The 15,539-nt window shown below is 41.5% G+C and overlaps 1 protein-coding gene across 5 annotated transcripts in view; it reads right to left on the bottom strand.

Annotated features, from left to right (window-relative positions):
* Positions 1-15,539, bottom strand: part of ARHGAP6 (Rho GTPase activating protein 6) — a 489,643-nt gene that overhangs the window by 94,023 nt on the left and 380,081 nt on the right. The window contains exon 1 of one of the 5 annotated variants that reach the window (XM_029240476.1): positions 6,064-6,208. The exons of the other annotated variants lie outside the window; for them this stretch is intronic. The gene's annotated coding sequence lies outside the window, so the exon portion shown is untranslated. Of the gene's footprint in view, positions 1-6,063; positions 6,209-15,539 lie in introns of those variants that run through there. 5 annotated transcript variants of the gene reach the window in all.

The raw sequence follows: 15,539 nt of genomic DNA, 5'->3' as shown, positions 1-15,539 counted from the left end.
AGAGAGAGAGAGAGAGAGAGAGAGAGAGAGATTGATTTGAGGATACTAGGCTGACAGCTTTAAAGACGGAGGAAGGAGCCATAAGCCAAGAAATGCAGGCAGCTTGCAAAAGCTGGAAAAGACAAGGCACACATTCTCCCCCAGAGCCTCCAGCCTTTGATTTTAGCTGAGTGACACTGACCTCCAGAACTGTAAGACATTAAATTTCTCATGTTTTAAGTTTATGGTAATTTGTTACATCAGCAATAGGAAATGTAACAGAGAAGCAGTAGGAGGGAGCATTAGAAGAGAAGGTTGGTGAAGGTCAAGGGGATTGAGTTCAGACGAGGATAAGCTCCCAGACACTTAAGAAAGTAGGTGTTGACCTCCCATCAGATTTTTATCTCCCTCTTTCCTGGTGCTACAGTGCTGCTTCATACTACGGGTACCACCACCAATGATTTGAACTGGAGAGGTTCCAAGACTGGAATTTCGAAAGCACTTTCCCCACTAAATAGAATTTTAGAAAGTTACACATAGTAAATATTTCAGGCCTGTGGTTCATAGAGTCTTTGTCACAGCTACCCAGTTCTGCCAACGTAGCACAAAGGCAGCCATAAACCACATGTGAACAAAAGTTCCAATAAAATTTTACTCACAGACACTAAAATTCTAATCTCATCTAATTTTCAAGTCACAAAATATTATTCTTTTGATTTTTTTCAACCATTTAAGAATGTAATAACCATTCTAGGCACGTAGGTCATACAAAAACAGGCAGCAGGCTGGATTTGGCCCACTGGCTGCAGTTTGCCAACCCTTGATATAAAGAGATTGGGATCATTTAGGACGCTACACATACTTATTTAGCATCTACTACCATGTGGCAGAGACCCAGTCCCTAGCGCTCTGCATCGTGAGCTACATACATCAGCTAGATTCGTGAGGGCAAGAAGCTTGTCTGCTTTACTGACCTGGGTGTTCCCAGTATCCAAGATACTACCTGGCAATTAATTATCACTGAAGAATAAATAATTCACAAGCAATAAATATTTGTCAGTCTAGGGACTACATGAATCACATACATCATGAGTTCAATAAGAAACTGGAAACTAACCAACTCAGGTAATATCGTATCTATGAGGGAAGATGTCTTCTGGATTTGAATAAACTGCTAAGAAACAGTCTTTTGAAACAGAGCCGTTGTTGAGCCCCAAAATGCCGGTATATGAGGGCAGAAAATAAGTGTAAAAATATCGGACCTGAGGAATAATGAATCTGTGACACTCACACTCATATGTCAGATGTCTTATGAGCAGGAAGACACAAACACGAAGGTCAATGTTGCCCTCGTGACCCTCATCACGTGGGCCATGAAGCAATAAACAAGCCGCCAGACGCGTGTCAAAGCCCACCAGCACAGCCTAGGATGTGTTTCTGGCGGTTCCTCAATTCTCAAACGCACATTCCAGTCCAGCATTTTTCTTTGATGACTGTTTATCTCATAAATGGATGACTCATTTTAAGGCTCTCTGGATCCAGTTTTTGAGTGGTTGTCATAGGACTTTTTTTTTCAGATTGAAAGTGGATGATTTCTAATTTGTTTCAATTTCATAAATGTGAGGTTGAAAGTGACCCAAATGTTTCTGGATAGACAAAAGCCCTTGATAGTTATAAAAATATCCTTTTTATTTTCGGGTACTATGGGACAGCATTAATAAAAGGTAACAATACGATACAAAAGGATATAGCACAGTGGTTCTTGGGGCTGAGTTTGCCCTCTCAGGGGACATCTGGCAATGCCTGGAAACATTTTTGGCTATCATGACTCTAGGGTGGGGTTTCCTACTGGCAACTAGTGAGTAGACATCAGGGATCTGCTCAACATCCTACAATACACAGGACAGCCCCCTGTGCCTGCAATAAAGAACTACCTGTCTCCAAATGTCCACAATGCAGAGATCGAGAAAACCTGGCATAGCATAAGCTGGGTCTGCTGTTAGGCCCAAATTACACACAATCTCCTCAAAATGATGGTGTCAGAAGACAGTAACACTCATGAGTTTTGTTTATCATCAAAGGCATGCACCATGCACTATATACTCTTATGCATCTATGCATGATTATGTATATTATACATGCATTATTCTGTATATTATGGAAATCAGTAAGCAGAATCATAGAAGCTATTTAGAACTAGCATTAAGAAGCACAAACAACACAAACCAGTTTAAAAGAGGCACGCAAAAACAGCCTCAATACAACAGAATCTCGATTAACTGGAGAACAGCTCACCGACAGCATTAACTAAAGAGATTTCCTTCCCGCCAGAAGTATATGTCTCCACGTTTAGAAAAAAAAAACAAGCAAAAGGCAAACTGAAAAACCAACCATCTAATATCTGGGATTTATTCAGAAAGGTCATTCTTTTGAGCTAAATTGCATCTTTACAAACAGACTTGATTCTTCCCATGAAATAAACTTGATTGAAATACTTTTGGTTTTGGTCTATACCACATTGTTTTATTATGTCCTTGAAACTAATCTCTAATTGCAGCAGCTCTTTAACCTCATCCAACTATAAACTTCCCAAGGCCCAGTGAGCCAGCAAGAAGTGACGCGAGGCTGCTCACAATACGGCCTGCAGACAATTCTTGTAAACGTGCAGGTTTCTGGGCTCTAAGGCAGATTTAGGGAACTAGGGTCACAAGGAATGGGGCCCAAGTACCTTCATCATAAACCAGAATCCTCGGGTGATTCTTATCTTTGCACAATAAAGATTGAGGCTCACTGGTATGGTAGTAAAGACTTGGATTCAAATAGCTATGAGCTCTTCGGCAAGATTCAGAACATCTCCAAGCCTCAGTTTTCTCACCAATAAGATGGAGCAAAGAAAAAGACTTAACTCCCAGGTTTGTAGTGACGGTATGAGTCAATGCAAGTGAATTTCTTGCAGAGTGCTTATTAGCTCCCAGCAAGCCCTGAACGTGTGGTAAAGTTACAATTAATTTTAATCATCATTCCTCTAAATTTGCGTCCCCTTTTTAAGCCTGGCAGTTTTAGTGACACCAAAAACTCTTAAGAAATGTGTGTTGAATTCATGAATAAATGGTTCCACTCTGCGTAAGATGCCTTTTCTACGTGTCTACAAGCCAGCCAGCTGGACTGTGGTTCCATATAGGTGAGAAGCAGAAGCAAAGACCAGATCAGTAAGTTAAGGTCTGAACAGTGGCATGCCATTTACATAAACCATGCCAGGGGCTGAAGTTCTTTTGTTTTCTACTGTGGCCAGCTGTCATTTATTAATAATTAATAATTGCTGAAGCATGGCATAAGTTTAAATACCAGGCTCACAAGCAACATTTCTGAAAAGGGCTGCCTAGTTCTTTATAATTCCAAAATAAACACATCTCCAATGACAAGGAACTCCTTTCCTCATGAGCTTCTGGGCAAAGCCGAGGGTATCTGCAGAGCTGTCACACCCCTGTTTGGACTCTTAAAAAGAGGTTATTCCTTTATGAACTCAACAAAATACCATTTGCTAATTCTTGGTTCTTCGAGCACTTCTTCTCAACAGATCTTTAGGAAGATTTAATACTTCTATATTGTATATAATTTTTGTTTTCTTTATCTATTCTGGTCCTTTTTTTAAAAGCAGAAATTTTAGAAAAGTCTGAACGTTTGGTTGGTATAGCAGTCCATTTTAACCTTTTGCCTTAGTATATTCGCTATCGATTGCTACATAAGGGGTACCAAAATGTTAGAGTAACATGGTGGGAAAATGCGCCTCACTCATTCAACAAATATTTAATCGGCACCTTCTATAGGCCAGGCACTATTCTACGTACCTGGATTCATTGGTGAACAAAACAAAGAGCCCTGCGCTCAATGGAGTGTCTAGGCCAGTAGAGGAAACTGATAAGAAACAAACATAATAAATGAGTAAATTACACAGCAAGTTACAAGGCGATAAGGCCTAGAGAAAAAGAGAAGGCAGGGGAGTGTGAGGGGAATCAGGAGTGCTGGGAGGGTTTCCAGGGCAACCTTACTGCGAATGTGATATTTGAACAAACTCTTATGGAGGTGCGGTAATGAGACAGGCAGATTTCAGGAGATGAGCATCCCAGGCAGGGGTGAGTTGACACGGGGGCAGCTTGGGGCAGTGGCTAAAAGCAAAGGTTGGCAAGCTAGGCTGCCTGGGCTTGAATCCCAGTTCTGCCACTTTCCAGCCGTGTGGCTTTTAGCAAGCTTATTTTCTCTCCCCATGCTTTGTTTTCCTAATCTATGAAATGGGGATGATGACAAGCCAGGGCTTGGTAAACTACTGCCTGTGAGCCAAATCCCATCTACTGATTGTTTTTGTCAATCAAGTTTTATTGGCATATTGCCACAAACATTTCTTTAGGTATTGTCTGTGACTGCTTTCATGCTACAATGGAGGAGTTGAGTGGTTGTAACAGAGACTGTCTGGCCTGCAAAGGTGAAAATATTTACTATCTGGCTCTTTATGGAAAAAGTTTGCTGACCCCTGTACTAGACTAAAAGTAAAGGCACACCTATGATGAGGATTTGTCTTTGGGATCAACGTTTTCCTCCTCTCCTAAGATTTTGTTTCTCTGGGCAACATCCCAAAGAACCTGTAAAGAGATCACATGACACAGTAAGACTTGGGGATACTGTAAAGTATGTAAAAGCTAGGGTTGCAATAAAAGTGGTTATCTGCAGATGGCCTATTTATCTGGATTATTGATAAACCAAAGTAGAAATGAACATTGTCAAACCCAGTGCTGTGCTACCACCACTCAAGAAACAAAAAGCAACACCAAAAAAACCCAAACGTCACTCGTCACACACATCTTGTTTCCAGTGGAAAGAACCTTTCCGATGGTTGGCATAAAGGGGAAAAGAGCCACATATTCAAAGTTCCCAAAGGCGAAAGCGTCAGAACAAAAGGCAAATTTCATTTCTGTGTATCCCTAGTTGAATCGTGGACTTGTCTACCAGCCACCAATTTAACTTTGAGTTTTAAGCTTCACTGGACTCTTGGATGGGGAAGGGGTAAACGAGCCTCTGCACAGATCCCAGGAGTGTGGAAAATGGAAACACTTACAAGAATTAGAAACTTCTCAATGACAGCTCTAGCAGCGGATAATTTTGCTTGCCTTTCTATAATTAAACTTAGTTCACTGAAGTCAGAACGACAGACCTCCAGAGACGGACTGGACCTTGGAGATAACTGCTAACTACTCTGCTAGCTACTGTTCTAGGTCCTTTATTTATACTAACTCAAGTAATTCTTGCAGCAACTCTAAGGACTATGTTACCATTATTACCCCCATATTTCAGATGAGGAAATCTTAAGTGACTTGTCAAGATCACACACCTAGTAAATGGCAGAATTAGAATTTGAAGCGTGGCTGCAGGTTCCAGAATCTAGACGGTAACTATCAGAGGTATTGCACCACTTCTCCTGAGAAGTCAATCCAACCCCTACCTTTACAAAGGAGCAAAGCAAAATCCAAAGAAGTTTAGGTGACTCTGCAGTAGCAGAGTGGGATCTGGGCGGTAAGGGTCACATTCTGTCTTCTTCCGCCACCGAGTCTTTTCATTCTGAGACATAACCTCATAATAGGGTAAACCAGATGATTTAAAAATCCGGTTTATGATTAGCCTTATCTAATATCTGAGCTGTTCTCCGAAGCCCATATTTATCAGAGCCATGGCGACTAAAATGTTGCCCCAAGTTCAAGAAGTCTAGAGGGGAAGATAAGCCGCTTTACCCTTTCAGACCTGAAAAACAGCCTGCACTGAATCTTTGGAGAAATCAGCCCAGTTCCGTTTCATCACGGCATGCTGCTTCCGGGTCCAGGTTGCTCATTTCAAGCTGCTCCAACATTATCATTCAGTCTAAAAATAACGTTCTCATAAATCTCTATTGGCACAGACCGTACTTAGCTGTCACACATCTCAGACACTGATCAATCCACTTTTCTTCCCACATCACAAGACAAATGTGGAACAATCACAACACTTTATCACAGTATCCGGAAAAGAAATAGAAGTATGGATATTTACATTGCTTACCCATGAATTACATTCCGCTGTGTCTTTGCTGTCCTCTCTAATTTCACTGAACTAAGCTTGTAGTAGGAACTTGAGTCTGCTTGAAAAAAATTATTTTTTTTGGTGAAAAATGCATCCTGAAATGGCAGATTGCAACGAGTGTCTGAGAAATGGCCCAGCTGGCATAGCTGTGACTCCCAGGATACCTTTTGTTGCCAGAGACCTCCGCTACCATGAGTCTTGGGGCCAAAAAAATGCAGTCTTTTCATCGGACCATTGAGAAGTTCCTGTCCCTTCAGAACAGAGGCAGGCTGTGCCGCTGAGTGAGTGAGTGTGTGAGTGTGTGAGTGTGTGTGTGTGTGTGTGTGTGTGTGTGTGAGAAAGGCAGTGCTAAGGGGGAGGGACGAAAAGAAGGCAGAGAAATTGAAACTGGATTTCCTGCTTTTTATTTTCATAGGACTATATTGAAGAGATATTCTGGAGTTAGGAAAAGATTCCTCTTAAAAAAAAAATCCCCTTTTCCACAGGGATCTACGAATGGTAATTGGATTGTAACTGTGCAAACTGTCCTTATTAGGAATCAACCAAAGAATGACGGAAGCCTTGGGTAAAACCCCTGAGAGCATGATAAGGCACATAGGGTGCTTTCTTTGTTTAGGATAAATTCTCGATTCTTAAATTACATTTTAAAAACACTGCCTTCTTCCTTTTTCTAACACTAGAAAAAAACCATTAAAAAACAAAACGGTTTCATTCTCCTTTATTCTCAACTACAACACATGCTCTGAACCTTACGCGCTTTGTGGAACAATAGTCCTTGAGGAATTGTTCACTTCCTGAACAGAGGGTACGGAGGTCAGAGTGGGTGTAACCACGTGGCCATGTTTAAGAGGGTGCAGGTTGCCGGTGGAGGTGGCGGGGAGATAGATAGCCATGAAGAGCAGAGAGAAAAGGGAAGATTTAAAACATATCCTGATCACTGACTACCTGGATCTCCACGTATTCCACGTGGCGCTGAACCAAAACTAACTCAAAAGGACATCTTTGTTTCCCAGTCAATATGAAGTTATACTCCTCTTGTGGTCTCAAGTGAATTCCAACAAAAGAATCACTGTGATTATAATTGACAAACTGAGAAATGATTTCACGGAAGACCTTACTGACTCAAAATTTACGGACTCGGTACATGTTTTCACTAGGATTCTGTGAGGTTAATCATCTCTTGATGTAAGCCACACATGGCTTCTGTTGCTGCTGGTATTTAGTAAGAGGAAAGAATTTAAAACCAATAAAATACGTCAGACGGTTTTCTTTACTAGAACAATTACACTTAAAGAGAAATTCAGAGTAAAAATTTACCTGTTACGGGATATACCTTCGCCTCCGCTATCCTCAAAACTCAGATGCTGAAAAGAGTCATCATTCCAGCAGATAATCAATATGGTTCATGTAATCTGGATACTCATTTATGGAATTTAAACCCTCAATTAAAGTTATTTAATATAATATTTCACATGAAATTGATAAAAACCTGGAGACACCACCTCTCGGAGCCACATGTGGTAGTCCCAGGCATGGACCACACCTCTCAATATTCAGGCCCTAGTGTCCCCTGCTCTTCAATCCTGACTAGCTCTGTGATCTGCTTTAGCCAATCAAATCTGGCAGAAACGATGGTGAGATAATTCTGGACCTAAGACTTAAGAAGGCCTGACAATTTCTGCTTTTCCATTCTTGGGACCCTTGAACCACCGCGTCATAACTGTGGCTACTGTACTGGAGAGACCACGCGGAGAGGCCACATGGAGAGTGAGAAGAGCTTAGCTGTCCCAATGTCTCAGCTCCCAGACAACTTCCCAGTTGAGTGAAGCCTTATAAGCGACCACTGTCAAGGCCAGCAGAAGTGTCCAGCTGAGCCCAGGTCAGATTGCAGAACCGTTGGCAAATAAAAGGGTGGTTGTTTTAAGCCACCGAGGTTGGGGTGGTTTGTTATGAGGCAGTGAATAAGCAAATCAACGTGTTCTTGTGTTGAAGATAGTGGAGCCACAGGATAAAACAGCCTGGGTCCTTGAATCCTCGTTTGGAACACAGCTGTCCCACCAATCGTACACACTATGAAAATATGAGTGAGTAACAAACTGTATGGTGAGATTTGGGGATGTATGTGATATGGCAGTCAACCTCACCTCCCTTAACTTCTTTTGTACACACAGATCACAGTTCTAAACGGTTTGAATCTGGAGTCCTACCCCTGGAACCTCTCGTGTACTTCTCCCCACTGAACGACATGGCAGGTCATTCCTTCACGTTCTACGTGGAGAGAGAGTAGCTGCTCAACCAGACGATAAAATAAAAACTATTCTTTATAGGTCATTTTGCAGAACGTGTAGAAAGTCTTTTAGGAGCAAGAGGATAAATATATGTTTAATGACATCCTCCAGGTTGTAAATAATATATAGTCAATATTTAGAAATAGGTGATGGTCTTCTCTTTCAGAATTATGACTTAATCTGATAAAATGGCATAGTGAAATTTCATCTAGATCACATTTATTACTGATAAACCTTTCGTTGGTCCAATTACCCTCTTTTGACTGGTACCATAGAATTGGCACTTGAGGTGTTGCTGTTTTTTCTGATTGAGCATAAAAAAAGTGAAAAAATTGTTAAGGACATTTCAATCCTTCTGATACCGATACAGACTGCAGTGAAAATCTGATCTTTTAGTTTAACTGTCAGACTCTACTTTTGTATTGTTCAGAACTTTCAGAGGTGAGGTGACAAGTAAAAGCACAGAAGGATGATTCTGTATTCTCTTCCTGGCTGTCATTTGCTTCCCTAACCATAGCTATCTGTCCTCTCTCCGCCTCCAGCACTTGACTGTGGTCTAAGTTCTAGTATCCTCCTGCTACTACTGTAACCCACTTGCAGAGAGAGTAACTTTTAGATCCTTTAGATCTAAATATCTACCATCAAAGCCAAGTATTAGGTAACTGGAAACTGTTTCCAAATGCAATAGATTTAACCCTTAGGCTGTATCACAGCATGCCAATGACATTTTCTTCAATGAGTCCCTTGGAAGACATGTGTGCAAAGTAAGTAGGACACAGAGCACACCCAACGAGAACTGGAAGGCCTCTCTGTAACTGGGAGAAATCTGGTAAATGCACGGAGGGCAGCTGAGTCCCCAAAGTCTTCACGGAACAGAGGCACAGAGATGTGCACAAATAGAGGCAGGGAAGCAGGAGGAAACAAACAGAAAGCTGACGGGCAATCACCTCCGGGAGTAAGGGTCAGGGCACTGGTGTCTGTCTGGAAGAAAGAGAAATAGTCATTTTAGGAAACTTCCCAAGTGTCATACCCTTTACAAGGAGGAATATGCATGCTACGTTTTGGGGTAGAGGTGTGACACAATGAAAGGGGTGTTTTAGGAAAGATGAATGATGCAGAGTGGTGCAGAACAGATGGGAAGGGGAGAGCAAGAGGAAGTAAACATTGAGGTCTACAGGGATGCTTTCTTTATGACAGTCTCTCAGTGCGTCCAATAAATCTGGATCCCCACGGAGTCAGATCCAGTATTATACTTGGAGAAATACCTTCAGGGGTATAGTGAGATGTTCGTATCTCATTTTATGCGTTGGGGAGGGTAGACCTACAAAAGATCATTTTCTTCTGATTCTCATAGAGATGTATGGGTGTGACGTCACTGGTTTCAATATGATGCAGAGGGTGGCACTTCTTGTGTAGGCTGCTCTTCCACCCACATTGCCAGGAAAGCTGCTATAAGGATGGATGCTGCAGGTTCCACCCAAGAAGGACACTCAGATGAGAGGACGCTCATTATGGGTAAGATGTCAGGTAAACTCTCTGAAGAGCAGGTAATTTATTCAGATGTGAGCAGATTCACTGCTCATTAAATAAGAAATGGATTTTGGAACAAGATTATCTAAAAGATACAGGGATACTGAAGAAATGTTGCCCCAAGCTGGAGAACTCAACCCCAAATTAGATATTTACAAATGAGCAGGAAGTAAAGCAAACCTTAAGGAAAGATGAATATCATATTTAGAAGACGGAAAAATCTGTGCTGAAAACTCTTAGGCAAAACAAAATAGGCAACAATAACAAAAAACACCGAAGTGAATTCCTTTCCACTTTCTCATTTCAATGCTACATTTGACAACGTTTTGTTTCATCAATTGCACTTAACAGTTTGCAAAAGTCTCCTCTCATTGAGGTTCCTCTCTAGTAGGAAAGGAAAACAACTTCCTAAAACTTACATTAGACTTAATCCACTTATTACCTTAACTAATTAATTTGGAGTATCACCAAATGCATAAACATCAGTCACCTCTAATCTATTGCCCAAGATGTGAGATGCTGACGATAAAACTTTCAGCTCCAGTTTAAGATAATTTATCTTATTAAACTCCTTCAACAGGTAGTTAAAAATCGGCATGAATTGTTGTAATACTTCAACCTAAGTGGGAAAAGGCAACTTACACATTTTCAGTCGAAGGTTGGTAGTTAACTCACCTAAATCTTTACTCGTATAGCATATGAACAAGCAAGCTGTTTTAAATAAAAGTATATGCCTCTACATTACTTGACTGCAGAGAAAAAGTCTAGTTTTAATAATATCCTTGGAATAGTTGCTTCAAAAGCAAAATCAGTTCAGATGCAGGTGGTGATAAATTTTAGAACAAACTCTACAAGGACCAGCCGTTCTCTATCCTGGTTGTGCATTAGAATTACTCAGTGCATGCCTCAATTAAAAAGAGAAAAGAATTACTTGGTGCGGTTTTCAAAACTACTCATGCCCGCGACCGCCTCCAGACCAACGAGGTCCAATAGACCTTTCGGCGATTATGGAAATTTTTGTACAGTCTTATATGCTGCCCACCAGCCACCCATGCTAATGAGCACTTGAGATGGGGCTAGCGAAACAGAGTCATTGAATTTTTAATTTTATTTAACCTTCATTGATTTAAATGTACGTAGCCACTGTGGCTACTGGCTATTGTACTGGACAGTGCAGATATAGACCAAACCAGTAAGACTCTTCAGGGTTGGGGCTTAGGCACTGGCAGGTTTACAAAGTTCTCCAGGGGATTCTAATATGCAGTCCAGGATGAGAACCACTAATGACCTGGAATTAAGGAAATCATCAGGGGTGGCAAATTCCTTGCACTTTTTCCATAAGGCATTACTTTTCTCCAAATTCCACTAAGCATGTGCCATGCACCTTTGCCTCTCTCACTCCTGTCTCCATTCCTCCCTTCTCACATCCCACCATACTGCCACGTGAAAGGTGCACTGTCTATCTATTCCTCTGTTTACTGACCCTGCCAGATTTCTCTGACACCAAGCATAGATTCTGATCCTTTCCCCTTCTCTTTCAGGGGCAGCAGAAATAAAATCTAATAATTCTACCCATTAAGAATTAAATTCCCTAATTTGTACGCCCATAATTTAAAATTGTTTTCCACTTGCACAGGCTTGATCCAGATGCCATTTTCTACGATTTCTGCCATGGATGTGATGGGGAATATTTCTAACCGTAGCGCAGTTAAGCGACCACAGTCTTTGGGACGGTGTGATAAGTGGGTCTCATCTGACCACAGTCTTTGGGACGGTGTGATAAGCGGGTCTCATCTGCTCATTTGCAGCTGTTCCCTTCAAATGGGATGCGGTGTTACAGCACAGTGGTTGCATGGCAGTTTCTGTGGTCCTACCACCTGGCTTTGAATTCCAGCTAAGCCCACAACTAGCCATGTGAGTATCTAACCATTCTAAGCCTCAGTTACCTGCTCTGTAAAGTGGAGATAAAAAGAGTCCTGTGGAAAAAAAAAAAAAAAAAAGAGTCCTGTGGGAGATGTAGAGAATAAACTAGCAGTTACCAGTGGGGAGAGGGAGGGGGGGAGGGGCAATACAGGGGTAGGGGAGTAAGAGGTACAAACTATTAGGTATAAAATAAGCTACAAGGCTATATTATACAACATGGGGAATATAGCCAATATTTTATAATTAACTACAAATGGAGTATAACCTTTAAAATTGTGAACCACTATATTGTACACCTGTAACATATAATATTGTACAGCAACTATACTTTAATTTTAAAAAATAGCCCTGTGGGGAGGATGGAGCGATGCATGTAATATGCATGATGAATGAGACACGTGCTACACACACACTCTCCTAGACCCAGATTTTGACACACACACCCCCGCCCCCGCAAAACACACACACAATTTTGTGGTGAGTAAAGCACATGGCAGGATAAAACTTTTGGGAGGAACTCATGGAATTCGTAAAAACGTGTTCCAAGCAATGATTAATTAATGTGGCAATATGAAGACCATTTGGAAAATGGCTACAAGGAAAAGTAATATGATACTGTGATTTTTAAGAAATATTGAACCTATTTATTCTAATGAGCCTTCATTTTGATTGATTTCCATACCACCAGTTAATATTAATGGGACAAGGAAGTGTGTGCTAATAAACACAGATAAACACTTTATTCATAAAAATGGTAAGACTCAGAATTCCAGGGGATTTAGATAGGTGAGGAACAACTAACATTTCTTGTGGATGTAAATATGTACCCATCATTATTCCTAGCCCTAATTATGTACTCCCTGCTTTAATCATTAAACAATTTTATGAGGTAAGGTATCTTAATATGTACCCATTTCACAGATAAAGAAAGAAATTAAGCACTAGGAGATAACTTGTCCAAGGAAACAAATTGTAAGTGACAGAGCTGGGATTCAAACTCATGGGCCTTAACCCCAGAGTGTGGGGTCTTAACCTCACCTCCCTATGAGTACCAAACCTTTCTCTCAAGGTATGGCGGGGTATGGCTCAAAGAGTACATCAGAACGACTGTGTAAGGTGTCTCTAGGCTCATCTCAAATCCTCTCTCACTTAGTTCTCTTACAAAATAAAATTCTGAAGTTTCTAAGTTATCCATTGTCAATAAGAAATTACTTCTAACATCGATTGAGGCACGACTTGACCTTGAGGTGGCAACTGCTGATCTAGAGCACAGGTGCACACACTACAGCCGTGGCCATATCCAGCCCCTGCTTGTTTTTGTAAACTAGAGCCCAGCCAAGGCCCATTCATTTCCACCTTGTCTAGGGCTGTCCTGATACAACAGCAGAGTTGAGTGGTTGCACTAGAGACGTACGACTCCCAACGCCTATAATATTTACGACCTGGCTCTTCACAGAAAAGGTCTGTTGATCCTGTCCTGGACCCACCGAAAAGAAATCACCAGACATGTAGCACAGGAAACGACAGAGTTTCAAAGGAACCACATCTTTTTACGGCTACCATTGCAACATGTACATATGTATGAGCAGATGGGTCTACAGAGATTGCTCACTAGCATATTTTTCCTTTATGTTTCTTTTGAGGCGCCAAATGACCTAGACACTTTAGATATGGAGGGAATAACTTGTGATGTCTCACTACGGAGGGAAGAGGAAGATTGGGACTGTTTAGACGTCAGATATTTTCCCAGAAAACTCTAGCTTCATAGGACCCCTCCCTCCTCTGTTACCGTCACACTCACCACCCCACCCGTCACCTTTCAGCTAGTTTCTTGACTTAGTTAATAACATTGGAAATCTATTTGATTCTTTACATTTGCGCCATTTCACTCTCGCTAGATTGTACATAGACACAGCACTTAGAAGAAACAGCACTTACATTTTGTGCTTTTGCATATCTGTTGGTTGAAAGAAAGCTTTTGGGAAAGTACACCTCTGAGTTTATACTGAAAACCATTTGTGTCCATTAGCGTGGAAACAACAAGACCAGCTGGTAATATTTATATTTAGGACATTTGTTCCGAAGTAGCTAAAATCACTTCCAGTTAAAATGAAAAAAATCTTGCTTCCTGGCTTTTAGTATTAAGGGTCAAAACATGTAAAAGGGGCAACTGAACAGAGCGAAGCTAATGTGCACGATGACACGAAGTGCCAGGTAGGACGTGAACGAACCATCTGCACTTACCGGCCCAGAGCTGGTGTCTTAGTTGCCATTTTTCAGACTTTTTCTTCCCCCCAGAAATGTTTTCTCTTCAACATACTACGCTTAAAATGATAAATTAAAAAGGGTTTCACAGACCTGGCTAAATAGTTTTGCTTTGATATAAGGAAAAGAATGCTTCCTTTGAGCAATGAAACATACAGAAAATGAAGTTTAAAAAAGTAAAGTATAGTAAATTACTCAGGCTTGGAGAGTTATAACTAATGGGTGCATTTTAATTAATTAATTTATTTTTTAGCTTTGGCTGGGTTGGGTCTTCGTTTCTGTGCGAGGGCTTTCTCTAGTTGCGGCAAGCGGGGGCCACTCTTCATCGCGGTGCACGGGCCTCTCACTATCGCGGCCTCTCCCGTTGCGGAGCACAGGCTCCGGGCGCGCAGGCTCAGCGGCCATGGCTCACGGGCCCGGCCGCTCCGCGGCATGTGGGATCCTCCCAGACCGGGGCTCGAACCCGTGTCCCCCACACTGGCAGGCAGACTCTCAACCACTGCACCACCAGGGAAGCCCATGGGTGCATTTTTAATAGACTTGATTTCTTAGAGCAGTTTCAGTTTCCTAGCAAACTTGAGTAGAAGGTTCAGAGATCTCCCATATACCTCCTGCCCCTACTCATGTAGAGCCTCTCCCATTACCAACATCCCCACCAGAGTGGCACATTTGTTACAATGGATAGACCTACACTGACATATTATAATCATCCTAAGTCCATCGTTTACATTAGGATTCACACTTGGTGTATGTTCTACTGGTCTGAACAAATGTGTAATTACATGTATTCACAATTATAGCATCGTACAGAGTAGTTTCACTGCCCTAAAAGTCCTCTGTGCTCTACCTATTCACCTCTCTCTTCCCCCAGCCCCTGGCAACCACTGATCTTTTCACTGTCTCCATAGTTTTGCCTTTTCCAGAATGTCATCTAGTTGGAATCATGCAGTACACAGTCTTTCCAGATTGGCTTCTTTTATTACGCACTGAAGTTTCCTTCATGTGTTTTCACAGCTTGATAGTGCATTTCTTTTAGTGCTAATAGTCTGTTATCTGGGTGCACCACTGTTTATTTATCCATTCAACGACTGAAGGACATCTTGCTTGCTTCCAAGCTTTGGCAAGTATGAATAAACGTCCATGTGCAGGTTTTTGTGTGGCTATAAGTTTTCAGCTCCTTTGGATAAATACCAAGGAGGGTGATTGCTGAATTGTATAGTAAGAGTATATTTAGTTTTGTAGAAACTGCCAAGCTGTCCTCGCCAACAATGTACGAGAGTTCCTGTTGCTCCACATCCTCATCAGCACTTGGTGTTGTCAGTATTCTGGATCTGGGCTACTACAGTAGGTGTGTAGTGGTATCTCTTTGTTGTTTTAACTTCTATTTCCCTGGTCACATACCATGTGGAGCAACTTTTCACGTGCTTATTTGCCATCTGTATATCTTCT

The sequence above is a fragment of the Monodon monoceros genome, unplaced genomic scaffold, assembly GCF_005190385.1.
Source record: "Monodon monoceros isolate NGI ecotype Baffin Bay Population unplaced genomic scaffold, NGI_Narwhal_1 Super_Scaffold_22, whole genome shotgun sequence".
Classification (NCBI taxonomy): Eukaryota; Metazoa; Chordata; class Mammalia; order Artiodactyla; family Monodontidae; genus Monodon; species Monodon monoceros.
Note: the sequence above shows the minus strand (reverse complement) of the source record. Positions and strands in the feature narration are given on the sequence as shown.